This window comes from Sceloporus occidentalis, unplaced genomic scaffold (assembly GCF_023333645.1).
Source record: "Sceloporus occidentalis isolate IW3139 unplaced genomic scaffold, rSceOcc1.0.p SCAF_9, whole genome shotgun sequence".
NCBI lineage: Eukaryota > Metazoa > Chordata > Lepidosauria > Squamata > Phrynosomatidae > Sceloporus > Sceloporus occidentalis.
Window position 1 is genome coordinate 21,041,367 of NW_028316989.1, and position 27,816 is coordinate 21,069,182.

Here is a 27,816-nt window from a genome sequence, read left to right on the forward strand (position 1 = left end):
TTTCATTTCATATTGTTAGTTTTGAATTAAAAAGGGTTTGATTGTTTTAGCCCTCTCTGTCAGTGAGCTCTGGTGCCAAAGCAAACTACAGTTCCCAGAATTCAGCCATGGCAGTTAAAATGGTAAATCACTCCTGAATGACTTTAACCTCATAAACTGTATGATGATGAAACTGTGGAATACCTTGCTTCATTTCATTCCTGCCACATTAAGGTTGCTTTGTTAAGCTTTGTTTTGATCTTCCATTCATCCATATATGAATGAATGAATATCAAAATGGAAAAATGGTAAAATACAATGGCAAATTGTTTTAGCTTCTCTCTTCTTCAGCGAACCTGAATCAGTGTCTTGAGAGAGAAATAGGCCAAAATTAAACAGTAATTTCAACCTAGATTACATTTATTTGCTAAACCAGTGGAATGTATATAAATGTTGACATTGATTCAATAGGTCTTCTCCAGGTTTGATTAATATTGGATACAGTACCCAAAAAGTGTTGTGTGGAAGGGGTGTCATAATGCTGCACTGCAGTGCTTATGACGCCCCTTCCAGGAAGCTACTTGGAGCAGCTTCTTTTTGCACCCTATATAGAGCAGATCGGGTCCCACTGCATGCAGTTGCTGCGGCACCGATTTGGAGCAAAAAAGGGTGCCTCGCCACCCAGCTGTACAGCCCCTCTGTTAGTGTATCATCCGTACAGCTACCTAACAGACTTTTGATCCTGGGTGATTTCAACATTCTGTTTGAGACTAGTCTGTCAGGTGCAGCTCAGGAGTTCATGGCATCCATGGCAAACATGGGCCTATTCCAACTGGTTCCGGGGCCTATGTATGCAGCATGTGACATCCTTGATGCCGTTTAGAAGGCAATGCCATAATCACAAAAAGTCAACATGGGATCCAGAGAAACAAGTCATGCCAGAAAAATCTTATCTCTTTCTTTGATAAAATTACCAGCTTGGTAGATGAAGGGAATGCTGTGGATATAGTATATCTTGATTTCAGTAAGGCCTTTGACAAATTTTCCCATGACATTCTTGCAAACAAGCTTGTAAAATGTGGGCTAGACAAGGCAACTGTTACATGGATTTGTAATTGGTTTACCGGCTGAAGCCAAAGGGTGCTCAACAATGGCACCTTTTCATCCTGAAGAGAAGTGACCAGTGGGGTCCCACAGGGGTCTGTCTGGGCCCAGTGTTATTCAACATCTTTATCAATGACCTGGATGACAGGATTGAGAGCATACTTATCAAATTTGCAGATGACACCAAATAAGGAGGAATAGCTAATACTTCAGAGGACAGGATCAAAATTAAAAATGACCTGAATAGACTAGAAAGCTGGGCCAAAGCTAACAAAATGAAATTCAGCACAGAGAAATGTAAGGTACTGCACTTAGGGCAGAAAACTAAAATGCACAGATATAAGATGGGGGACACCTGGCTGAATGAAACTACATGTGAAAGGGATCTGGGAGTCCAAGTGGACCACAAGTTGAACATGAGTGAAGAGTGCGATGCGGCAGCTAAAAAGGCCAATGCAATTTTAGGCTGCATCAATAAAAGTATGGTGTCTAGATCAAGAGAAGTAATAGTGCCACTGTATTCTGCCTTGGTCAGGCCCCACCTGGAATATTGTGTCCACTTCTGGGCACCACAATTTAAAAAGGACGTTGAGAAACTGGAGCGTGTCCAAAGGAGGGTGACTAAAATGGTGAAAGGTCTGGAAACTATGCCCTATGAGGAACGACTCAGGGAGCTGGGGATGTTTAGCCTGGAGAAGAGAAGGTTAAGAGGTGATATGATAGCCCTGTTTAAATATTTGAAAGGAAGTCATATTGAGGAGGGAGCAAGCTTGTTTTCTGCTGCTCCAGAGAACAGGACCCAGAACAATGGATGCAAGCTATAGGAAAAGAGATTCCACCTCAACATTAGGAAGAACTTCCTGACAGTAAGGGCTGTTCGACAGTGGAACATACTCCCTCGGAGTGTAGTGGAGTCTCCTTCCCTGGAGGGCTTCAAACAGAGCCTTGATGGCCATCTGTTGGGAATGCTTTGATTTGGATTTCCTGCATGGCAGGGGGTTGGACTGGGTGGCCCTTGTGGTCTCTTCCAACTCTACGATTCTATGATTCTATGATTCTAGATATCCTCCCTTGGAGGCTGTTGGATCCTTTTGGATTGTGGAAAGAGGGTCTTATGTCTGGTACCACCAAAGATCTTATTGAAGCACTGGTCCATAGATGGAATCAAGACTTGACTAGGGTTATTGACACAACCAATCCCAAAGGTCCTTTCTGACCCATTATTAATCATGCCACTTGGTATATAAGAGATTTCAGGGGCCTGAAATGAGGAGGATGATAGAGTGCAGACACTCAATGTCTATCTGACAAGACATGATATAGAGAATATATTTGATTCTATAAGGTCGTACTACGTGCAGCGAAGAAAACTTTCTTTTCTGCACATATTGCATCTATGAATTTGCATCCAGTTGGACTATTCAGAGTAATGAGAGGTTTAACTTAGTCACTCTCCCTCCTGAATCCAATCTTAGAGTCTTCAGAAGTTTGTTGTGATGCTTTTAATGATCACTTCACAGATAAAATCTTTCAAATAAGAATCAACTTAAATGCCATCACTGTACCAGAAGTTGGCAATGGGGTGTCCAGTGACTCTGGGAGAAGGATTACACTGGATCAGCTCCAAGTGATTGATACTTCCAATGTGGACAAACTCCTGGGGCAAGTAAGGAAGACAACTTGTCCTCTTGATCCCTTGTCTGGTCGTCCAGGGTGGAGATGCAGTTAGACCTCAAATACAATATTAATGTATTTCCCAGGGAGGGAAGTTTTCCATCTTGTTTTAAAGACACAGTCTTACATCCACTTCTAAAAAAGCCCTCCCTGGACTCCTGGACTTAAACAACTATGGACCAGTATCAAATCTCCTTTATCTGGACAAGGTGATCAAGAGTGCTGTTGCCTCTGCACTTCAGTCAGTCTTGGATGATAAAAGTTATCTAGAGCCATTTGGCATTGATACAACTATGGTCACCATATAGTCACCTTAGTGGATAATCTTTTCCTGAGCATTGAGAGGGGGAGTGTATCTCTGCTGGTGCTTCTGGACCTCTCAGTGGCATTCAATACCATAGTATCCTTCTGGGACACATGAGGAATTTGAGAATCAGAGGCACTGTGCTTCAGTGGTCCCAGTACTATTTCTTAGGCAGGTTCAAGACAGTAGTGCTTGGGGATAGCTGTTACTCAAAAAAGAAGCTGTTTTATAGCATACCACAAGATGTCATTCTATCTCCACTGCTATTCAACATCTACACAAAACTGCTTTGAGAAATCATCCAGAGACATGGAGTGGGGTGCTACCAGTATGCTGATGACACTGAAATATACTGCCTTCAAAAACAGCTTCAGCTAAGGATAGTGTGTCTTCTCTGATTGAATGCCTGGAGGAGGTAATGGGCTGAATGAGGAAAATCAAATTGAAGTTGAATCGGGACATCAAGGGTCCTAACCTGATCCAACCTAACAAGGGTCAACTGCTCCTTGAAAGGGTTGTTAGTGTGTTTGCAGATTGGGGGGTGTTTCTGTATCTGTCTCTCCAAACTGACAGTTCAGATACTTTCTGTTATGCTAGCTGCACCCTTTTCTAGAGCTGAAGAACCTAAAGATGATAGTGCATGCTCTGATAACCTCAAGGGTGGACTTTTGCAATGCACTGTACATTGGGCTACCTGTGTAGTTTGGAAATTTCAAATCATTCAAAACATGGTGGCCAGAATGATTACTGGAACATCTAGAAGTGATCATATCACACTATTGGCTGCTGCTTAGTTTCAGGGCAAGGTACAAAGTGTTGGATATTATAAAGTCCTACATGGTTGGGGTTATCTTTGAGATCACCTCCTTCCATATAATCCACCCCATAAATTCAGGTCCCCAGGCAGACATCCGGTCAGCTAGGAATAGGTTGGCAAATGTCAGCCAGCAGACTTTTTCTTCAGCCTAGACTGTGGAGCAACCTGCTGGAAGAGATTTGACAGTCGAATAAATGCTGTCTGGATTTAAAACAACAATAAAGACTAGTCTCCTATCCAGATAATTTTAAAACTGTGACTGACAAATTTTTAAACATGGCTTGTTTTAATATGTAGGTGTCTTATTTTGTTCTTTTAAACAGATGTGTGTTTTTAAATGATTTGTTGTTCCCCACATCAATCCATGGAGAGATGCGGGTAAGAAATAGTAGCAATAATAATAATAAATGATGATGATGATGATGATGATGATGATGATGATGATGATGATGATATTATAAAAGTATTTTGTAAAGGTAAAACTTCCCTGCCAAGTCTGACAATGCTGTCAGTTTATGTTTCCATGTTTCACTTGTTGGTAGATGGGTGATTACACAACCAAGCATTCCACAGCCATAGTTTTCTCTCACACACACAACATTGGCCTTTTGGTATGTTCTGAGATTAGTTACCAAGGTGAGTTGCAGTAATTTGCCCTCGGGCAAAACAGTCCTGGTTTATATCTAGCAATGTGAACAGCCTGCTTACTCTCTGCAGCAGGAAGGGATTGGCAATACAGAATAACTGTGAGGACTTTGTGCTTGGAGTAGCCTTTTAGATTTCCATTCATGGATGAAACTGACATCATTTTTCTGTTTACTGGGCTCAAATGACCCCACCTCCTGTGAAACAAAAATAACTTCTAAAATCAACATTGTCAACTATTTTCTGAATAGATGAATGTTAACCAGACATGTGTGGAATGTTTGATTTCTGTATGACAACATATACTATTTGATTTCAGTATCTGGCAGCCTTTGATAGATGACATGCAGTGGACTTGAATAGTTGGCAACTTTGAAGGAGTCATATTTCCTGCCTGTGCACATTACCAAAATATGGTACAAAGGTTTATTGTTAGAATGGCTTCCTGTGTGGTATGTGGGGTGTTTTAATTTAATAGATATAAGTCCAAAGCCTTTATGGACACACAAAACTAGTGGTACAGTTCTTTGGTTCTTGGGATGTATTCTGAGTCCATATATTTAGGGACTGATGTTTAAGTGCTGTTTGACAGTGGATTCTTTTGGAGCATGGTGGGCTATCCTTCTTTGGAAAGTTTTTTAACAGATGTTAGATGCCCACCTCTTAGGGGTATCTGAGTGGTGAATTTCTGGCAGAGTGTAGGATGAAATGAGCCGAAATGAGATTTTGGCATTGACTTCAATTCTTCAAATGTGAGCGCTCTGAGTTGGATAAGGAAATGAACATTGGCAAGACAGCATAATTGCAAAACAGACTGCAAGCCTGAGAAAATGGGACTTGGATACTGAATTTGTCAAACTCCTTTGACAGAAGGTTGGCTAAAAACTACTGCCACTACTGCTACTACTATTACTACTGGTGGTGGTGATGATGGTAAATGAAGAATGGAGTAGAGTATGTAGCAGTCAATGGGAGCTCATGGATCAAGCTTATAGGGGCAGCCATACTCACAAAACTGTGGGGAGAAACACACCCTACTAAATGCATGAAATACACATTTGTAGACACTACAGTAGTAACAATAAACATAATTACCATTTGCAGCAATAATAACTCAAACATTCTTCAGAATATGTGCACTTTGACCTCTTATGAATAATTTGACCATTTGGCTTGCTTGATTTCAGATTATAAATATCGAGCCATATTTTCTAAAGACTGAAATTTTATACCTGCTTATCTAGGAATAAACCCTTGTGAACTCACTATCAGTTATTGTGGATTAGGCATGCACAGGTTGTTCTGTGGATAAGTCCCAGCAGGGCAATATGAAGTAACTGACAGAAATCAGCAAGGTGTAATTTCACTGAATAACAACAACTTGTAAATGGACGGTTGAGACTGAGCAGCCTATTAGCTGATTGCTGCATACAAGCTACAAAGCTGCTGTTAATACTGTAACAGTAGAGAAGTAGGCTAGTTGTTAAAGAATTTCAGCAGCAGAGAAACCCTTGCTATGTCTGAATAAGAAAAGCATCAATTGAAATACACTCTCTTACTAAACGATTAAAGTGATGGTGGTGGGGAGATGTGGTCAAACAACAGAAGTTGTTGAACTACAACTCCCATCATCCCTCTCCAATAGCCAGTTGGGAGTCAGAACAGGACTTTGGACATTTCTTTGACTTATTCTATAGCAAATAGGATTATTTTAAAAATCCAGAAAGAGACCTTGTACCATTGTCTCCTTTGGTTGTTACTGTACCAGGCTGTGCACTTGTTTAATCATTTACTTGCCCTTCTGTCGTTGGCATTATTCATACAGCCCATTCGTGAAGCTTGGACGCAATGGTGAATTGCTTTCTAGATAACAAGGTGCCCCAGTATAGGTGTGGCAAGATGTCCTTCTTTTTCCAAGCAGCTACTGTGGTGGTCTGGTTGGGATGTTAGACTAGACGTTAGAGATCCTTATTCATGTTGAGCATGTCCAAAGGAGAGAGACTAAAACGGTGAAGGGTCTGGAAACCATGAAGCCCTATGAGGAACGACTTAGGGAGCTGGGGATGTTTAGCCTGGAGAAGAGAAGTTTAAGAGGTGATATGATAGCCCTGTTTAAATACTTGAAGGGTTGTCATATTGAGGAGGGAGCAACTTGTTTTCTGCTGCTCCAGAGACTAGGACCTGGAGCAATGGATGCAAGCTCCAGGAAAAGAGATTCCAGCTCAACATTCAGAGGAATTTCCTGACAGTAAGGGAATGGAACACACTCCTTTTTCGGAGTGTTGTGGAGTCTCCTTCTTTAGAGGTCTTTAAACAGAGGCTGGATGGCCATCTGTTGATTATGCTTTGATTGAGAGTTCCTGCATGGCAGAATAGAGTTGGACTGGATGGCCCTTGTGGTCTCTTCCAACTCTCTGATTCTATGTCCCCAATGAACTGTCAAATTCACTAGCTGATCTTGTGTCTGTCTCTCTCAGCCTGACCCAACTTACAAGGTTGCTGTGAGCATAACAGGGGGAGGATGACAGCCATATAAAAACACAAAAACAGCCATGCTGGGTGAGACCAACAACCTGCATAATCCAACACAGTGGTTAGCCGGTTGCCTATGGGAAGTATGAGTGAAACTGTATCCTCCATCTCATTTTCTTTCTAGGTTGCCATCCAGAGTAGAAGCCACAGATTTATGCTTTTAATTTATCTAATTTATCCTGCACTAAAACTATCCTAGTTTGTGGCCACTACTACATTTACTGGCAGTGAATTGCACAGTTCAGCCACTTGCTGTGTGAAGAAATGATTCCCTTCATTTGTTTAGAATTTCTCACCATTCAGCTTTAGACGATGAGCTCAAGTCTGAAGACTATGAGGGAGTACTAAGTTCTTCTTATCCATATTCTCCTCACCATGCATGATTACATACACCTCTATCATGTCTTACTTGCCCTTTTTTCTATGCTAAATTATAGCATAATTTTTTTTCTCTTACTGGTGGAGTTATGGTCCCTTGGTTGTTTTGGATGCCATTTTCAGCACCTTTTCCCACTCCACAATATCATCATGCATGATTATATACACCTCTATCATGTCTTACTAGCCCTTTTAAATCTATACACGGTATTCCAGAAGTGATCACACCATGGATTTTTTGAGGACCACTATGACATTGGCTGTTATATTTTCAGTTCCTTTCCTAATTGTCAGACATGTCAACACAAGTCCATCACTGGGGCAGCATTTTTGTTGTGTTGTCTACCACAACTCCAAGATCCTTTTATTACTAAAAATGCCAGTTTAGATTCCATCAGTGTGTGTGGGAAGTTGGGATTGCTTGTCCCAACAGGCAAAAAATTGCAAAATTTTGCTACCAGAACATTAGAACAAAGGCACATAATGTCCCTTTTCAGATGGCACTAGCACATACACATTTGATATTAGCTTTAGGTCTTGGGTCTCTTGGGAAATCATATTTGCTCAAAACCTGTCCCCAGCATCTTCCAGTTGGGCAACTGAAAGTATTTACTCTTTCATGACTTGGGCAGCACATTAAATACTAAACATGAGAAACTGGAAAATTCATTAATTACTACCAAGATGAATAATTTTAAATATTTTGATTAGTTAGAGGTAATTGATTCATTAGCAACTGTATAAGTTGATATAGGGATATATATTTTCAGTCTGCTGTGCTAATAAACACTTCAGCTAGGATCCTGAAGTGTGTCTGCATAGTGTAAATCTACACATTGAACCTTATCACACTAGAAAAGAAAGTGGAAACAGATTCACGGAGTAGCAGTTTTCTTCCCACACGATGTCATAGCACTTCAGTACTCTTCCCATTGGAGATGGTTGTAAAAGCATGCCTTTTGTCAAACAGATTTTTCCTGTTTGATGTGCTTTTACAATTGTCTCCAATGGGAAGAGAACTGAGGTGCAACAATGTTGTGCGGTAAGGCACAGAGAAAGCTGCTATTCTCCAGCTGTTTCCATTTTCTTTTCTTTTCTCCTGCTATAAGGCTGTTAGATCCAGCGGTCATGTTACACCACACTTCTGAATACTTTACTGACGTTCTCCAACTGATGCTGCTTCTAATATCAGGAGGTGACATTGATAGGGACCTCTTAGAGGCCATGGCAATGGCACTTTCTCTTACTTCTTTTGGTACTATAACAGAAGGTGACTCTGGTAAGCCACTTCTGAATCACTTTTACTTTGAAAACCCCATGGTGAGAGAATCGACTATGAATAAGAGGCAGTGCTGGAGGATGAGACTCCAAGTTGGAAGGTGCTTGGCCAGATATTGAGGAAGCACAGAGGAGAATTACAAATAGCACTTTGTCTAATGACACAAATGGGCTCAAGTGAAAAGGACACTTAGGGGCAGTACAGAGGGGTGGCTGGAAGGTGCCCCTTCCTGGCCCGGGTCAGTGCCGCAGCAGACACACGCTGCAGCACCGACCCACTCCCTAAAAGAAGCTGCTCTAAACAGCTTCCTGGAAGGTCCATTATAGGAGCGCTTGTGCATCATAATGACACCCTTTCTGGCCAGTGCCTTTTGGGTGCTGCGCACAACGGATGTCATCATGGTGCACGCTGTGTGGATGGGCACACACCATGATGATGGTGGGGCGGCAGAACTAAGGCTCAGAGCATGCTCCACAGTAGTTCAGCCCTAGCAGGCTGTCAGGCCATCACAAAGTGCCGCTTTGTACTGCTTTTTAGCTGCCGATATCTTCAGGAGGGAAAGGAAAATCTAAAATTGCACAACACATCTAATAGAATCTAAGAAGCATGAATCAGGAGAAGCTAGAACTTGTAAAATAAGAAATTGAAGATATAAACAGGGGAGCCCAGTTCTAAGGGTGTTGGCTGCAGAGGGAAGCAGGGCTTAGCCCTGCTGTTCAGGTCACACAATATCTCAGCAAAGGTGGTTAATGGTTTACAAGCATGGGTTTATTACATGCATGCTTGTAACAGTTATGTTATTCTGCTTGTCAGCACATGTGCCATAGAGACTTACATTTGTGCCAGACTTGGGCTTAACCCTCTGCTTGGCCAAAAGACTCATTAAGTGATCTTAAGCAAATCCCTGGACCTATTTATGCAACGATTACTTATGGGTTTTGTATCATTTCATTGTCATGGCTCCTCATAAAGAATCTGGGGATCTGTGGTTGTTTCCCCCCCCCCCCCCAAAAGTATTTCAAGTTACAGCAAGGAAAGCACAAGAAGATTAAGAAACAGAGATGTACAAACAAATAGAAGAGGCAATGTTCTGATTACAATACATCCAAAACGATTCAAACTTAAGAACACACTGTTCAGAACAGATTTTCCCAGATATTTTTACGTGACAGTGGAAGATATTTATCTTCATCCACTAAATTTATGGCATAAGAATTAAGATAATGCCAAAATAGATTGAATGCATTCATAGCAGACTGACCTTTTACAATCCTTAGCTGGTGAGTTAGTTCTAAAACCTTGTGTACTGGAAAGTTTTCATGATGTTTCACTGCTAGCTACTTGGTTTTTTGAGTAACGAAGTTTATTTTTTGACAAATAAGAGTCACGTACCTTTACTAATACGATGAATATATTTCAGCTATTTTCAGAATATTACTTTTAACGGCATTTTCAGAGGCATTTTGACATCAATTTTTCATGTTTTACGCCATACTCTTATCAAGCTTAAGGTTTCTCCCCTTCAAGAAAAAAGTGACTGATTTGTTTTTAATAGAAAAAACATAACATAAAGAGTTAAATTTTTCCTACTGAGAGATCTTAGCCAGACCATACTTTCTCAGCTTCAGACGAGGACAAGACCAAACTTCCTCTGAACAAATTTTGCCAAGCAACCTGTGGTTTGCCTGAGGTCACCATGAGCCAGAAATGACTTGAAGTCACACAAGTAATGCTCCCTTACTCTTTTGACTCTGAACTTCCTTCCTCACACAAAAAGCAACGTGCAATTTTTCAACACTCAAACCATATCATATCTCTGCAAAACACCAACAGCCCTCCTCACACATCCTAGGCCCCACAATCCTGAAACTACTTCCAGATTTGGCCATCTTTGGAACATGATGTGCCAGTCACCATTTTGGATGATATGCAGTACAACCAAACACAGAGGTACTTTTGAAACAAGAAGGTCACGTGTGGCCTGTAGGTAAGTGAGTATGTGTGTGAAAATTGTCCACTACTTCCACGCAACTGCATATTCATTTTGCATGAATAAGTTAGGCTATACACACATCAGCCATGATCTGAGTGGAGAAAAGGGCAATTAAAGCGTAAGCATTCCAATTGATAGAATAATAGAATCTTAGCACTGGAAGGGACCACAAGGCTCTTCATCATCATCATCATCATCATCATCATCATCATCATCATGATTTTATTACCTGCCTCTTTCCATGAATCAAGGCAGGAAACAACAACAACAACAACCATAATAATAATAATAGGATTTATTTATATGCCGCCCAATCACTGGGAATCTGGGCGGTTTACAACAGAGCGGATAATAGACAGTTCCCTGCCCTCAGGCTTACAATCTAAAATAACAACAAATTAACATGCAACATTCAAAACACAACATCAGTTAAAACACGCACGTCATTTAAAAGCATACATCAGTTTAAAAGAACAAAGAAAACCAGCACACATTAAAACAATCAATCCACAGTTTGAAATTCACACTCTAATATTCACAGTTTAAGGATAGGCCTGCCAGAAGAGATTGATCTTTAATACTGTTTTAAATTCAGACAGCGTATTTAGTTGCCAAATCTCTTCTGGCAGATCATTCCACTATGGCTGTGGATATAATAATTTTTCACACAGGGGTTCCCTGAGATCAGAAAAAAAAATATGTCAAGGGTTCCTAGTCTAGGGCAAAAAGGTTGAGAAAGGCAGGGCTAGAGATATATAAGTTAGACTGGCACCCTCCCTACTTTTTTTTCGCACACAAGCAAAGACGTTTCTATTCCATCCAAAATTTGATGAAGCATGATATGCATCTGACACAAAGCAGTGGATACTGGTAATTGCTTTTCTGGTGTGTGTGTGATTTAATGATATACGTTTTAACCTGGTTTTAATTTTTAATTTTATTTTTTTCGGATTGTTTAAATTGTGTTTTACTTTTTGTTTCTTAATTTCTTAATGTTTTAAAATTAAACCACTTTGAGTCCCAGTCGGGAGAAAAGGTGGTCTAGACACGATGATGATGATGATGATGATGATGATGATGATGATGATGACGACGATGGTGATGGTGATGGTGATGATAGTTATAATAATTTGATGAATAGGTCCTAGCAAATCACAGCAGTGATGATCCTTAGACATATGCTCATGTCTTTTCCATTTGCTCTGTTTTCTCTGTCCACCCGTCCTCTCTCACCCACACCTGTTTGTGCCAGAATGTACCTATTTTATGGGTTCAGCTCCAGCTATGCAAACATGATATATGATACATTTGGAACAAAAGAAAAACCAACGCCCTAACAGCAACATTGGATGTTATCTTGTTTTCATCCCTGTATCTGCAAAAATGATGAAACTATGGGCCCAAACAGAAAGTCCAAAATAAAGCTGCTTTGGGTCACTTTGGAGGTATGCTGTTTAAATGATACATGCATTTTAAGATGTCAGAAGCTGCACCAAAGCTGTGCTCCAGAGCATGGCTTTGGCATGGCTTCTGGCCTCTTAGGGCACATGCATCATTTAAACAGCACATTTTCAAAGTCGCCTGAAGCAGCTTTATTTTGGCCTTTATTTTATTTTTGTGGAAAAGCATAACTTAGGGATGACTGCTCACCTACTCTCCCGATCCAAGCTGATTTCCTCCTGCAAATTACTTCCTCCACTAAAATACTACCAGTCCCCTCCATCCAGGCTTTCAGTACTGGAGTCAATATAAAATGAAGGGACTTGCTAAAAAAATAGCCTGGGTTATTTTGCATAGGAAAATTATTAGATGAAGGGGAAATGAATCATTTTGTCTTGCCCATCCACTTTCTCTGAACAACAACCAGAATTTGGAAAACTAATTTTTCAAAAGTAATTTAGTTCCTCATTGTAGCACTTGAAAAGTAGTCTGTGATTGTTACTTATGACAGTGTTGAAAAAGTAACTTGGTGCATTGCTCATTGTTTTTTGTTCCTTTTAAAAAACAAAATTAATAAGGAAATGGCATAAAATCTGAAAAAAATCTTGTTAAAATGCTCCCGAGAATGCATAAAAAAACCTTTATACAGCAGCAGAAAATGTTGCTTTGTGCACAAATGAGGCACCTTTGTTCCCGCTCACTCTGCTACATACGAAATGTAACTTTCATATTTCCTTATTAGAAAAAAGGGAAGTTGTTACAGTTAACTGCATTTCTTGGAATATGTTGCTTCCAAGGTTTAATACTTTCTCACATTCAGCTTAAAGAGAAAGGAGTATTGTTGTGTTCCTCTTGTCTTCCATAATTCTGTCCCTACAAGAAGCCCTATGGACTATTCCAAATAGTCACACATTCATACAGATTGTATTTCATTGCACATTTGGGCTGGCAAGCAAAGCGGGATCCCGATGCTCTGCAAAGTATCTGACAGGGAGCAATTCAGGCTTTCTCCATGCATTTGAGAGATTAGGAACCAAGCAAGCACCTCAATCTCCATTTTGACAAAGCAGACACTTCAAGATTCTTTTAATAGCCTCCCTTTAGCTGAGGCCTAATAATAATAATAATAATAATAATAATAATAATAATAATATAATTTATTTCTATACCGCTATTCCAAAGATCACAGTGGTGTACAACAAGTAAATAGAACAATAAGAACAACAAACCCAATACCCCAACATACACAATATCATATTACAATAAAACAATAAAGCAGTTAACAGTTAAAAACAGTTAAAACCATGCAAAACAACCCCATACAAATGGCTGTAGATGGATTCCACCAATTACATTGCCAGGGGAAAAAGAAGAATACCAACAGGCTCATGGGGGAAAAGCCTGGCGGAATAAAAAGGTCTTCAGGTTCCTCTTGAAACCATTAAGGGTGGTAACTGTACGGAGCTCATGGGGGAGAGAGTTCCAGAGCTGAGGGGCCGAAACTGAAAATGCCCTCCGAGATGAATTAAGCCGAGCATCTGGAACGCTTAAAAGATGTTTCCCACCCGATCTGAGAGTGTGGGGCGGATTGTATGGGGAGAGGCGGTCCTCCAAGTACCCTGGGCCCAAGGGCTTTATAGGTAATAACCACCACCTTGTATTCGGCCCGGAAGCGAATAGGCAGCCAATGAAGATTTTTCAGGACTGGTGTTATATGGCTAGCCCGGAACATCCAGTAACCAGCCTAGCAGCCATATTCTGCACTAATTGAAGCTTCCGTGTTTGGTACAAGGGTTGCCCCATGTAAAGCGCAGCCTATGCAGGAACATTATTATTACCATCACAGAAAACCTGCTCTGGACAAATCTTACAAAGAAAAAGCGATGATAGGGGTTTTGTTAGGGTCGACATAAATCAGAAATGGCTTGAAGGCACTCAAGAGCAACAAATAGGAGTTTCCATCTGGCACAAACAACTATCTGCAGAAAGCCCAGTGACAAGTACAGAGAAATGTATTTTCTTTCACATAATGAAAGAAAACAGTCATGGCTGCATCTTAGGGCATCCTGGGATTTGTAGTTTGCCATGGAGATGGCTGGCTGAGAGTTCTAGAAATCCTCCCTAAACCGCCAATCCCGTGGGATGGGATTCTATGGGATGGGACACTGGCAGCTCCCAGTGGAACCACACAGCGTTAGGAAGATGTAGCGTGAAAGGGCCCATGGATAACAGAAACAGGAGTGTGCAGATGCCAGGAAATATTGACTGGATCTGCTTCCAGGATCTACTGACAGATCTGAAGGGAATTTGCAGTAGGTTGACATGAGTTTATTAACTCCCAGTTGTATAATAAGAACAAGTTTGGTTTTGCCCTAAGTTAATATCACTCTAATTAAGCCACTGCAAGCAAACGAGAGAGCTGGAGAAGCCACACATGGATTTCCATGTGAAAAGAGTGTGAGCACAATGTGCATAGAGTCATAGAATTGGAGGAGACCACAAGGGCCATCCAGTCCAACCCTCTGCCATGCAGGAACACAGAATCAAAGCGCCCCAAACAGATGGCCATCCAACCTCTGGTTAAAAACCTGCAAAGAAGAGTCCATCACTCTCCAAGCATCATGTTCCACTATCAAACAGGACTTACTGTCAGAAGGTTCTTCTTAATGATAGGTTCACTTTAATGTCAGAAATGGTTTGAAGGCACACAACAATAACAAAATTGACCACATTTCTTTAGTTCAGTGATGGACAACCTCCATGGGGGTGGGGTGAGGGAGGGTAGAGCACATTGGCCTTTCTGCTAAATCTCCTTTATATCTGCAGATCAGCAGGTTTCAGTGACGTGGTGGTGACCACCACTTTGAAAACAAGACATGTGGGGAAAGTGCGCCTTGTTTTAAACCAGGATTGCATTTCCCAGAAGCTTCTATTCCACTGCAAAACCAGTGATGATGCTACAAAAATGGAGGGGGCTGACCATGACCACATATCACTCCTGCCTCAATTATTTTGCTTATCAAGACACCGGAAAGTAAGAAAACAAAGCATTAAAAACAGGAATGTTCAGCACTGGGGGGAAATTCTGGAGGCATTAACGTGCATCACTGAGCCATCAGCATTCACTATCAAGCTTACTTAACCTCAAACTTGTAAAATTATTCTCATAACCTTGTCTGAGTTCCCAAGGAGAACATTCCCAGTTTCATCATTTTTAACTCATGCATTTTGCTGGAGGACAGGCCCTGGAATTCTGGGTTATAGATATTGTCATCCCTTATGTCCCATCCAAACCACATTACGTTAAATAAAAAAATATGATCGAGAATATCTGCTCTGTGTACCAAACTCTCAAGATCAGCTCATTTCTCAGTGTGTTATTGTACTCAGGGTGCATCTGCACTGTTGAAATTATGCAGTTTGACATCATTTTAAATGCTACAGCTCCATCCTATGAAATCCTGGGGTTTGGAATTTTACAGGGTCTTTAGCCTTTTCTGCCAAAGAGTCCTGGTGCCTCACAAAACTGCAAATCCCAGGATTCTGTAGGATGGGGCCATGGCAAACTGCATTATTTCTGTGGTGTAGATGCATCCCAACTGAACTATTAACTGCAAAAAACTTTGCATATGTGTTTCATCAGACCCGAGCCTCATCATGGTCTGGGACAACATGAATCCTATTTAAAAAATCTGGGTTTTGATACTGGTGTTTTAAGTAAATATTTAAATTCTAATATTTTCAGATTTATGGCTCTCCCTGTTGGTTCTGTTGTATCTCTGAGCCATGTAGCCAGGATGAGACTTGGAGACATTGTGATACAGTGACTTTGGTCCTTCCTGGAAGAACCTTTTTTCAGAAGGTGGTGCTGAGGCACTCCTATTTGACATTTTGACCAGTTATTTATGGTAGTCCCTTGAGGTTACACCTTTATTTATTTAAAAGACTAATATCCTGCCTCAGAAGATCTGAAAGCTCATACTAATATCTAGTACAGAAATATAAATTCCATGATGTCCATATGGTTCACTGGAAGGCTCATGGTGGTCCTGCTCTCCTTCTCCTTTCTCCCTCAGCCTAATGGAACATCTGCTGGAAGACTGTTGTGAGACACACAAAGCCTGGTGGAGCTAGCTTCTCTGTGGATTAATGGAACCCCTCTTTTCATCCTTGATGGGACTTAACATCTATGTGAAATTGCTGGAGGAATCTATCTGGGGTTTGGAACTGAATGGTAACAGTCAGATCTCTGTTTTCCTTTTCCACCCAGGGAAGACCTGAACTGATCCTTAGAAGCCGCAAATGGATTAGATGTAGGCAGTTGAAATGAAACTCAGGGCCCATACAGACAGGCCAAAATAGTTGCTTTGGGTCACTTTGGAGGTATGCTGTTTAAAAATGCCTGCGTCTTAAGAGGCCAGAAGGTGCATCAAAGCTGCACTCCAGTCCTTAGGACTGGAGCGTGGCTTTGGTGCGGCTTCTGGCCTCTTAGGACACATGCATCATTTAAACAGCATACCTCCAAAGTGACCCGAAGCAGCTTTGTTTTGGCCTGTCTGTATGGGCCCTTAGAGAGTCAAGATAAATGTTCTCATGGGCAGCATAGGGACATAATTCTTTACTGAGCTTCTTCTTGTAGGAAGCAATAAGTAATTTTCGCAATTGTCTTCCTGCTGAGAGAAAGCTGTCAAAATCTTCAGAGAAGCCTATCCACAATTCAGGACTTATTCTGCACAAAATTCACAAGTGGATGTTTTGTACATCAAACAGCCTTTGCTCAACTGAGACTAGTTCCTGACAAGTTCAGATCAGATCATGGCAACGCACCAGTCACATCACATCACATCAGGATTGTTATAATGCACTTTCTATGGCCTGTTACAGACTGCCAAAATAAAGCTGCTTTGGGTCTCTTTGGAGGTATACTGTTTAAATGATGCATGCATCCTAAGAATCCGGAAGCTGCACCAAAGCTGCACTCCAGTGCTTAGGAATGGAGTGTGGCTTTGGCGCAACCTCCGGACTCTTAGGACCCATACATCATTTAGATAGCATACCTCCAAAGAGACCCGAAGCACCTTTATTTTGGCAGTCAGTAACAGGACTATAGTACTACCTGGCTACATTTGAAGAGTGCTTAGAAACTGTAATGGTCCAAAGTGCAGAGGTAAGATAAGTAACAGAGCATATAGGAAGCATATAGACAGTGATACAACAACACTGGCTTCCTGTTTGTTATTTGGAGGAACATTTTTACTCACATGTATTTGCCCAGAGCTGAAGATCAGAAGACTCTGTGCATGGGCCTGCCATCTGTATTTATTAGACTGATAAACACTATTGATGAGGTCTTTGCAGCATTGGCTTCCTATTTTTGTGGCTTTTAAACAGACTTTGAATATGATTTGTTCTCCTTCTTCATTCACCACCTTTCTCCTTCCCCTCTTCTCTCTCTCCCCTCCTCCTCTCAATTACTACTACCATTACTACTACTTTCTCTTCTTCCTTCTCTCTGCTCCTCCTCCTTTTCGGACTGTCTATATAATACTTTTATTCTGCTTGTGTCTTTAGTTCTACATTATGGTTTTACTTATGTAACATGTATTACGTACTGTCTTTAGGTTTTGGTGTGACCCAAATCACATTGAAAGCTGGCATGCAGATTTCAAATGGAATAAAGAACCTCTATCGACAGAGACAGGATCCTATTAGTAGCCCCACTGAATCAGTTGTTGAATGGTGAGCCAACATTTCTTTAAATCCATGCAGGACTATAAATTTCAGATGCAAAAAACAAAATAAAAACAGAAGCAAAAGACAAAGGCCATCAGCGTTATTATCCTCCTCCTGACCTCCTTGCAAGTACCTTTGAGGCCTTTGAGTGGTTGATCTTGAAAGCAATGAAAGAATGAATAAGTAACTGAGCCTTCCCTCTGATTTAATAATAATAATAATAATAATAATAATAATAATAGGATTTATTTATATGTCGCCCAATCACTGGGAATCCAGGTGGCTTACAAGAGAGGGGATAATATACGGTTCCCTGCCCTCAGGCTTACAATCTAACATAATAATTCTATGGAGCATGGGAAATTAACAAGATGGACCTGATCTCCTACTACAGCAAAGTAAATATGATATAATAGGCATCATATAAACCTGGTGGGATGACTTTCATGATTGGAATGTAGTAGTATTCAGGTATCACCTTTTGCAGAGAAATAGGCCAAATAGGAAAGGAGGAGGAATAGCATTAAATGTCAAGGAAGTTTACACCTGTGAAGAGATCCAGGACTTAAATCCTGGAAGCCAAATGGAGAGCATCTGGGTAAAAATTAAAGGGGAGGGAAACAACATGTCTTGACTACAACTGCGATCATCCCCACTATGTTTAGTTCCAACTAGAATGAGAGCTTTGAATCAATGGAATTTGCAGAAAGTTTGGCTCAGTATTCAACATATTTACTCTGGTTGGTGGGGCTACCAACAGCATTCAGCTTGTAGCATCTCTTTATGTGAAGTTTCTCTTTATGTATGTATTTCAAAGTCTACCTACCAGCTTTCAAGATGAAACTCTCTAAAGGCAGTTGTTGTTGTTGTGTACCTTCAAGATGTTTCTGACTAATGGCATAAGGCATCAGGAGATTTTCTTGGCAAGATTTGTTCAGAGAGGTTTTGCCATTGCCTTCCTCTGAGTCGGAGAGTGTGACTTGCCCAAGGTCTCCCACTAGATTTCCTTCGCTGAGAAGGATCTGAACCCTGGTCTCCAGAGTCCAGTGCTTAAACCATTACACTGCTCTGGCTCTCTAAAGGTAGACGGCATCACATTGAAAAAGAGTAGGATAAAATTACTCTTATTATAGTAAAACCTTGTACAAGAACCAAAATGGCAGGAGTCGTAATTTAGAAAAATACAGAGCACCACACATATCAGTTGGAATTAAATTTAATGGCACATAAATTTAATGGGACTTACTGTTGAGCAGTTGTGCATAGGATACCACTCTTAACAGTGGAGTAGATTTCCAGAGTTGGTTTAATGTGGCCATTTTTATTGCTTTCAATGGATGAGAGTGCATACATTGGTTAGGGAGTTCTTTGGAAGCAATCTGGGAACCCACCAGACAGGGAATGCCATGGGATATGAATACAACCAATTTATTATTATATTAATGCATGGATATGCTCCCCCCTCCTCCCCCCATCCCCATCCAGAGAAAGCAGAGGCTGAGATTTTACCTGGATCTAGCAGGTTGTTTCTTCTGACAGATACTTCAGATCTCAAAGTCTACCTGTTCACGCAGCAGGTGAATGCATATCTGATAGCAAAGCTGTAAAGGCAAAAGGAAAGTGTGCCAGCAACAGGACATAAAAACTTCATGCTCCACCTTCTGGGGAGGGAGGAGGAAATGTAAGCATGAAAGGAGTGCTGGCTGGTTTTCAAAACAGATACAAATGTTCTTGTAAAAAATAGTCTTCATGCCAGAATATTTGCATCCTAATTTGCAATCCCTCTCTCCCTCTTTCATTCAACCAATTCTTATTGGGTATGTTTTCTTTTAAACCTGTGTGCATAGTCTATTCAAGCCCAGGTGACTATCCTACTTGTTTGGATACATTTGGTCAATACCTGGGAAATAGCTAAGAAGCTTCTTTCCTTCTAGTTCCATGACTAGTTTACCAAACTTTTATTTTCATCCAAAGCTTGGAGGGAAAGCAAGAGAAAAGAGATTTTCTTTTCTTAAAAAAGGTATGCATTTTCCAAATATAAGCATAACTCAAAGATGCTTTGCAATTAATGCAAATATTCTGTCATTTGCTTCCATAAGTGTTAGCTGTGAAGGGGAGAAAGAGGTCTCTAAGTATTTCTCAACACATTCCAAGGAACCAGAGCCATTCACAGGATTTATTTTATTAGGTTTTAAAACATAAAACATACAAAACTAAAAATAAATAAATCTTAACACACATAACACACACAACACAATCCTACATTAAACTAAAAAGCTATCCAAATTACTGTATACGTGATTCGCTTCTCCCCTGCTACAAAATTTAGACAGTAAACACCTTATGTGCTGGCTGTATGCCATAATATATATATACACACACACACACACACACTCTTAAATGCAAACCCACTGACATCACGCTTCCCAATCCTGAAAATACAAATGTTCAGTATATATAAAATCTCAACAAAGTGATCTAATTTTTCTAATACATCTGACCCAAATAGCTAAACAAAGTTGCTTTAGGCCTGTTTCAGCAGCCATAATCCTCCCTTGTTTCTTCCTCATGAAAGACAAAAATGGATCCCGATCCTTTTTAGAAGTGACCAAGGATTTTTCTTTGATCGAAGTCACAGTCTTGTCTATCTCAGTCAAGTCAAGAACTTTAATAATCCACTGTTCTTCTGCAGGAGGACAAATTGTTTTCGATTTCTGGTCCAACAACAGCCTTGCTGCTATAGTTACATAATGCAATACTTTATCATTTATATCATTATTTTTTCTTTTGATATGCCCAATGAAACCATTTCTGGCCTACATTCAATACTCCATTTAAAAGCAGATGGCATTTATTTTTTTATTAGTCTCCAATAATGTTTTGCTTGATCACGCAATGACCACACATGGTGGTTTTTATATAGGGGTGTGTGTTTTATTGTATGTTTTTATGTTAATTTTATACTGTTTTAACTAGATTTTAATTGTTTTTAAATTCTTATTGTAAAGGTTTTTAATTTTTTTTTTAATTTTGTGAGCTGCCTTGGGTCCCTTTGTGGGAGAAAGGTGGCATAAAAATGAAATGAAACAAACAAATAAATAAATTGTACCTTCTTGTCAGAATCCACCTTCAGTCAGGCATTCAGGGTGTATTCTGCCATGAGGTTTGTAGAGATAGATAGATAGATAGATAGATAGGTAGGTAGGTAGAGAGAGAGAGAGAGAGAGATAAATAGATAGATAGGGAGATAGATAGATAGATAGATAGATAGATAGATAGATAGATAGATAGACAGTCACTTTGAGAATAGGGGGGATGCCACCATGAGGACTGGGCCGGATGGTCACGTAGTGCATGGCAGTTAGGCAGTTTTATGAGGGGTTGTTGGGAATCTGAAACCAAAGATGCATACAGCCTTAGATCTCTACTTGGTAGAAGAGCTAAGAACCAAATGGGCAAAAAAAAACCCCTCCTTTCCCCCTTCAGACCAAAGGGAGAAATTCTACATCAAAGGCTGAAACGTAGGGAACCAACTCAAAGGGAGGGGTTTGGGGAATTGTAAGGTTCTGTCTCTATTTGGAGTTCCTCAGATTCAACAAAGACGTGGCCAGAAATGCTTCTTACCTATTTAGTCCTTACAATAAACTTTTGGATCTAACTGAAGTTTGTTGTGGATTTTTTGGTCAGAGCAAAATTCCAAGTCTCACACTTGTACCCCATATTTCCAGCATTTGTTTTTAACTCTTTTATACATATTGGACCATTTTTCTGGTGTTAGATACCATTGATACATAATCTTATAATTGTTTTCTCTCTCATATTATCCTAACTCTTTCAGGCCAATCATCCACATTTTCTTCCACAATCCTATATCAGTGCTATAGCCAAAATTCTGGGCCCATTTGACGGTTAGAGTTTTTTGCATATTCATCTTTCATTTGCATTTTCTATAACATCTTCTACCTTTTCCCAATTAAATGTTCATCGTCGGCACATGAATTCAATTCAAACTCCGTTTTTTTTTTTTATTTGTGAAACCCCCAAAGTTTTAAAAGCAGTTTTAAATCTTTCCAGTAATTGCTTATGATGATACCAGTGAAAATCAAACCCCTCTCTAGCCAACTTCTCCTGAGACATAAACTTAGGTTCCTTATTTTCCCACTTAATAAAATCTTTATAAATGATCAAGTTTTCTTCCTTTCCTTTATCTCTTCTATGCAAAGTTTGCGGTGTATAGAATCCCAGAGTGGAATTTTTGGTGACAATTTTATTTTATGTGGAGAGATTTTGTAGCACCTTTGAGACTAACTGATAGAAAGAAATTGGTAGCATGAGCCTTCGTAGCCTTCAGCCTACTTCCTCAGATGCATTTGGTGGAGTGGAAGCCAGGCACAGAGATATATATGCCATTGGTATGTGAGGATGCCAATTCAAATTACAAATTCCTTAGTGCACAAAGCCATAGGAAACTGGTCTTGCTGCCTGGAGATGAACTGGCAGATCCAGTTTTGCAATGGGACTAGCGTGTGGTGAGGAATGTAGGGCACCCCCATAAGGATGGGGTCAGATAGTGTTGAAGTGTGCATAGTGAGTAAGGAAACCATTGTCTTTGTTCAATCCATTGTAGTTTGTGGGTGAACTCCAATTCTGCTGTTTCCCTTTCCAATCTACCTTTGCAGTTCTTTTATTCAAGGACCGCTATTCTGAGGTCTGAGATGGAATGTCCAGGGAAACTGAAATGTTCTGTCACCAGTTTTTGTTTATTCCCTTTCCTAATGTCTGATTTATGTCCATTTAAGCATGCAAATGCAAGTAGATAAATAGGTACCATTTTGATGGGAAGGTAACAGCCTTTGGTGCAGTCATACTGGCCAAATGACCCCCAGAGCTGTCCTCAGACAATGCTGGCTCTTCGGCTTAGAAACAGAGATGAGCACCACCCCTACAGTCAGTTACCACTAGATATTCATGTCAACGGACTACCTTTAATGTCTGATTTATGTCCATTTATCCACTGGTGCGGGGACTTGCCTGTTTGCCCAATGTAGAGTGCTGAAGTGCATTACTGACACAGTATGGCATAGATCACATTGGAGGATGAGCATGTGAAGACCTCCCTAATATTGTGAGTTATGCTTTAGGTCTTGTGATGCTAACATTTGTTCTACCTGCCCTATGCAATTACAGGTGCCCCCCGTCATGTCCAGTCCCCAAGTCCTAGCTCAAGAATCCAAGCAGACAAGGCCTGCAAATGTTACCCAAGAATACATTTGTTTTTGTACCACTGAGTTACATAACTCCAGAAAAAAGCCACTTTATGGCAGTGGCACCATTTACATGCAATGATGCCAAACCTTTCTTTGGCCATAACTGGCTCCCTCACTTCCTTCCCGCCTTCCTTTCCACCTTTTTTTTTTGTGTGTTTTTGTTGCACCACAAGCCACTTCAAAAGGGTGGTCTCCTTCTGCTCCATTTCTTTCTCCTTACCATATTCCCCATTCCTACTCTCTTTCAGCATCTCTCTGTCCTTAAGGAAAGCCAACTTAACCCAAACAGGAATTAATAAAAGGAACCACAGAGACATGTTAAAGCATCAATGAAAATATAATTTATTTAATAAAAAATATATTTTAAAACATTTTTATTTACAAACATGGCATGACAAAGGGGAAAACCTCTCTCTCCAACACTCTTGCATGCACATACTCCTAGTGCACAGGACAGTAACTGTTTAAAAAGAACAACCAGTAACTGTTCCAGCACACTGCACTGGGAGACATGAAAGTAACAATAAATAAAAACAACCAGTGACTGTTGTAGTACAGGCCACTGTGGAAAATAAGAACAAAAGGGCACAAGACATTAAGTGTAAAACAAAACCACTGAGTGTTATGTCACACCTCAGTGGTAAAAATAAAAACAAAAGGGGGGCACATTCACAACCCACACGCAACCCACACACAATGCTTGTACTCATTCCCTTCCTTGCCACCCCCCCCCCCCCAAACAGTCTCTCTATGGTGGCAACCTCATTGCTTGTAGGTGAGCCATCCACATGGAGATGAGATCAACAATGGTCTCCAATGTTGATATGTGGTGGTCAAAGCGCTCCACCACTGACTCAAAATGCTCCATCCTCTGCACTAGAGTGTCCACTGCATGGGAAGAGAATAAAGGAAAGATTTAAAGGAAAAAAGAAAAGGTTACGAGGTGATATGATAGCTCTGTTTAAATATTTGAAGGGATGTCATATTGAGGAGGGAGCAAGTTTGTTTTCTACTGCTCCAGAGACTAGGACCCAGAACAATGGATGCAAGCTGCAGGAAAAGAGATTCCACCTCAACATTAGGAGAAACTTCCTGACATTAAGGGCTGTTCAACAGGGGAACACACTTCCTTGAAGTGTAGTGGAGTCTCCTTCCTTGGAGGTCTTTAAACAGAGGCTGGATGGCCATCTGTTAGGATGCTTTGATTGAGAGTTAAATTATGCATGATTCCTGTCTTGCACTGCATTGTCCTCTGTAACAAGTGCAAAAAAAGGGTGCTTTAGTGCACCCAAGAAACTAATTTTCACCCAAAGAAGACAGCAGTATGTGTCAGGAGGACCATCATTGTTGGTAAAGTTACCATAATTCTCCTCTGTTGCTGCTTCTGCTGCTGGTGGTTCCGCTTGTGCTGGGGGTGATCCAGGTGAATGTTCCCCTCAATCAGTGTCTGTGTACAGAAGGAATACATGGTTGAAATAACAAATGATTTGCATCATGGTTGGAGGTCATGACTTGGGGTGTTCATGTTCAGATTTGTAAGAAGGAGGATTTAAAACAATTACCTGAGCTGCCTTCCATTTCCTCTGCAGCGTCTTCTGGTTCTTCCCTGAGTTCCCTGGCACATGGAGCCCATCTCACTGCAGAGAAAATATATTAGGTCACTACATGCCAACATGGGGTGGGGTGACATGCCACAGAAAATTCCAAAATGAATAATAATAATAATAATAGGATTTATTTATATGCCGCCCAATCACTGGGAAATGAACAGTAAATCCCATGCAGTAAATACGCTTCTGATTGCACTGCAGTCTTTACAGCCCAAAGAAGGAGAGAAATGGTGACTCATACCTTGGAAAAGCTCAAAAACAATAAATTGAAGTGAAGACAATGATTTAAAGGGTATAGTTCATCACACGTGGCAGTTCTGTATAAGTGTTTAAAAAGAAAACAAGACTGATGGACTGATGACAAAGTAAGTATGACTAAGCAAAGATTTCCAAGTGCATTTCAAAAAAACCCACTCCCAAGCAATTGAAAGAAATTCTATACCAGAGCAGAGTTCATGTGTCCCTCTGCACAGAGGTGCTTGGAATGTAACGCATGAAGAAGCACATATTTTAATAAGATACATAATAACATGCAAGCAGTTATGGTGTAGGAACAGGAAGCATGAAATAAGGCCAAATAATCTGTTTACCAGCTGCTCTCCTAGCTACCATCTGGGGCTCCCAGCCTATTGCCATAGTCAGTGTAGCCTTCAGAAGAAAGGTGGCATGGCGTGGCATGGCATGGCATGGAGGCTCCCCATCATACTCCTCATTGCCTGGTAAAAGGCAGTGCAGAGGACTTTGATCTTTGAGTTCACCTACTTGGTGGTCCTAGGGCCTCCTGGCCTAAAAGGTGAGATATACCTCTTTAGATATGCCTATTAGGCTGGGAGGTGGACTGCATGAGGACCTCCAGATCAGGTGTCCTCTCCATGATGTCAAGGAGGACATTGACCTCCTGCCTTCCCCATAGTTCCTACCTTCTTGCCACACTTGGCAAAGAAAGTGCAGTAGGTAGGCCTTGGATGGGAAAACTTCCAAGCAGTAGGTCCTCCAAAAGTTTCCTCTGAACACTAGATAGCACTGTAATGGAAGCATAGAGTAGCACAAGGAAGGGATTTTTTAAAAGCATGCACAGTAGTGAAACTGAAGACTTCACCCATGCACAGTCTCACAACCAAGTAAAAACTCCTTTCACCATAACCATTTTGATACATGGGAAGTTTGATTTACAGCATACTCCATCATTAAAGGGATATGCAAGAGGGACAGAAAAACTTGACTGATGAGGCAGTACCTTTCAATATATGCTAGACATCTGTAGCAGTACTTTCAAAGTGAATTCATGTGACCACATATGCTCTGAAACAGGAAATTCCCAAGAGAAGACACATAGGAAGCCAGTATCTTTCTAAATATAAATCGGTTTTAGTGGTTATTTTGCCTCGCTTTCACAAAGTTGTGTGACCACATAGGCGCAAAACGGTGAAATGGCAAAGGTCCAAACATCAGAAAACAGGGAAAAATAGGAGTGTTGCATTGTGTGGTCACATGATGACATTAAGAATCTGATATCCGTATGGGGGGAACATAAAATCCAGAGCCTCTTAAATGCAAGTCACAGAAATATAGGTGTTTTTGAGGGTATCGCAGTAGAGATGAGGAAGCTGAACCACAGCAGGACAGCAGTGGAATGTCAAAGTAAATGCAAGATGATGAAGGCCGAATACAAGAAGATCTGGAACCACAACAAGATCAGTGGAAATACCCTGCCTCAGGTCTATACTATCAGGAATTGGACAAGTTTTTGAATGATTACAGGAGTGTCTTCCCAAAAAGACTTACAAAAAAGCCTTGTTGTGAAAAGGACTGTTCAAGTAAGCAGCAGTGTGCAAAGCACACATGCCATGGTGGTTCTCCATACATGCATCACAAATCCTTCCAGAAGATATGTGGAGTGAATGGTTTATGTTTGGCTTTTCCATGGTACCGAAGTAGGGGGATGGCTTCGCTAAACGACACAACATTGCTATGTGGTGTGGTGCGCAGTGTCACACCACCATGGGGGCAGAGTCAGGGCATGCGTTGTATAGACACCATGCCCTGACTCCACCTCCAGGCTGGCCTTAATGGCCGGTCTGCACAGGCCCATAGTCCTTAGTCAAAAAGAGTCATCCTGTGACTCAAAAGTCAGTTTAAATACATTTCTTTTCCACTCATTCCCTATCAGTCCCATTTTCTTGGCATTTGCATCTGTTTTTCTGGTGTTCCCACAGAGCTGGAGGGGAAACGTTTCCTATGCAAAATGTAGTAAGTGAAAGGATTTGTAGAATTTCAGGGTTTTTGAGGGTGGCATAGGAGAACACAGTCTCTCTGGGGGGCTTCAGTTTTTCAGTCAGCACTTCTTTCTCCTTTCCCAGAATCCAAATTCTTTCTTCCGGGGTAAGGTTAGCTAAAGAACAGACATTATATACCGCTGCATGGCAGCAGCTGAGATGTAGGGATTCCCAAAGTGTCTGTAAGACAAGAATTTTTAGTGGCTAAGAGTTCAGCTGCAAATCCTTAAGGACAGCCAACTTAACCAAAAACTGTTGAAGAACAGCTGGGAGGGGATTTCTTTTAAACATATGCTGCTTCCTAACACTGACTTACTGTACAGTTTTTCTTGTAATGTGTTCAGATGGCCCATGAAAATCAAACTGAAGACAAGCTGCACGGGACTTAAGAGGTGTACATTTCTTGGTACAGTCTTTCTTTAAGCTTTGTTTTTGTTTTTATACATATACATAGAAATCTTGGCAAATGGATGGAATCTGATAACATAGGTCAGAGTCCTCTATCTCTGTGTACGTTGTGTAACTTTATGTATACTTATTTATGTAACAGAGGTGCTAAGAAACTGTGTTAGTGGATTGTGAAGATCTGTAATAGGACACTGGGAAGTCTGTCTTGATGAGCATTGGCCATTGGGCTCTACCAATGTGCTTCGGCATGCCCTAGCCAATGTCCCAATGGACAATGGGACAAATTCACATTGGTCCTGCTTGTTGTTAGCATATCCTACATCCTTTCAAGAACTAGTTGACCCGTGCCCAACAAAAATAGCTTCTAAAGTTAACAA

At 40.7% G+C, this 27,816-nt stretch overlaps 1 protein-coding gene across 1 annotated transcript in view; it reads right to left on the reverse strand.

Annotated features, from left to right (window-relative positions):
* The window catches only part of LOC149307021 (transmembrane protein 45B-like), a 31,335-nt gene extending 11,894 nt beyond the window's left edge, over positions 1-19,441 (reverse strand). Inside the window, exon 1 of the mRNA XM_089538197.1 lies at positions 19,388-19,441. The gene's annotated coding sequence lies outside the window, so the exon portion shown is untranslated. The remainder of the gene's footprint in view (positions 1-19,387) is intronic.
* Between the last annotated feature and the right edge of the window lie 8,375 nt (positions 19,442-27,816).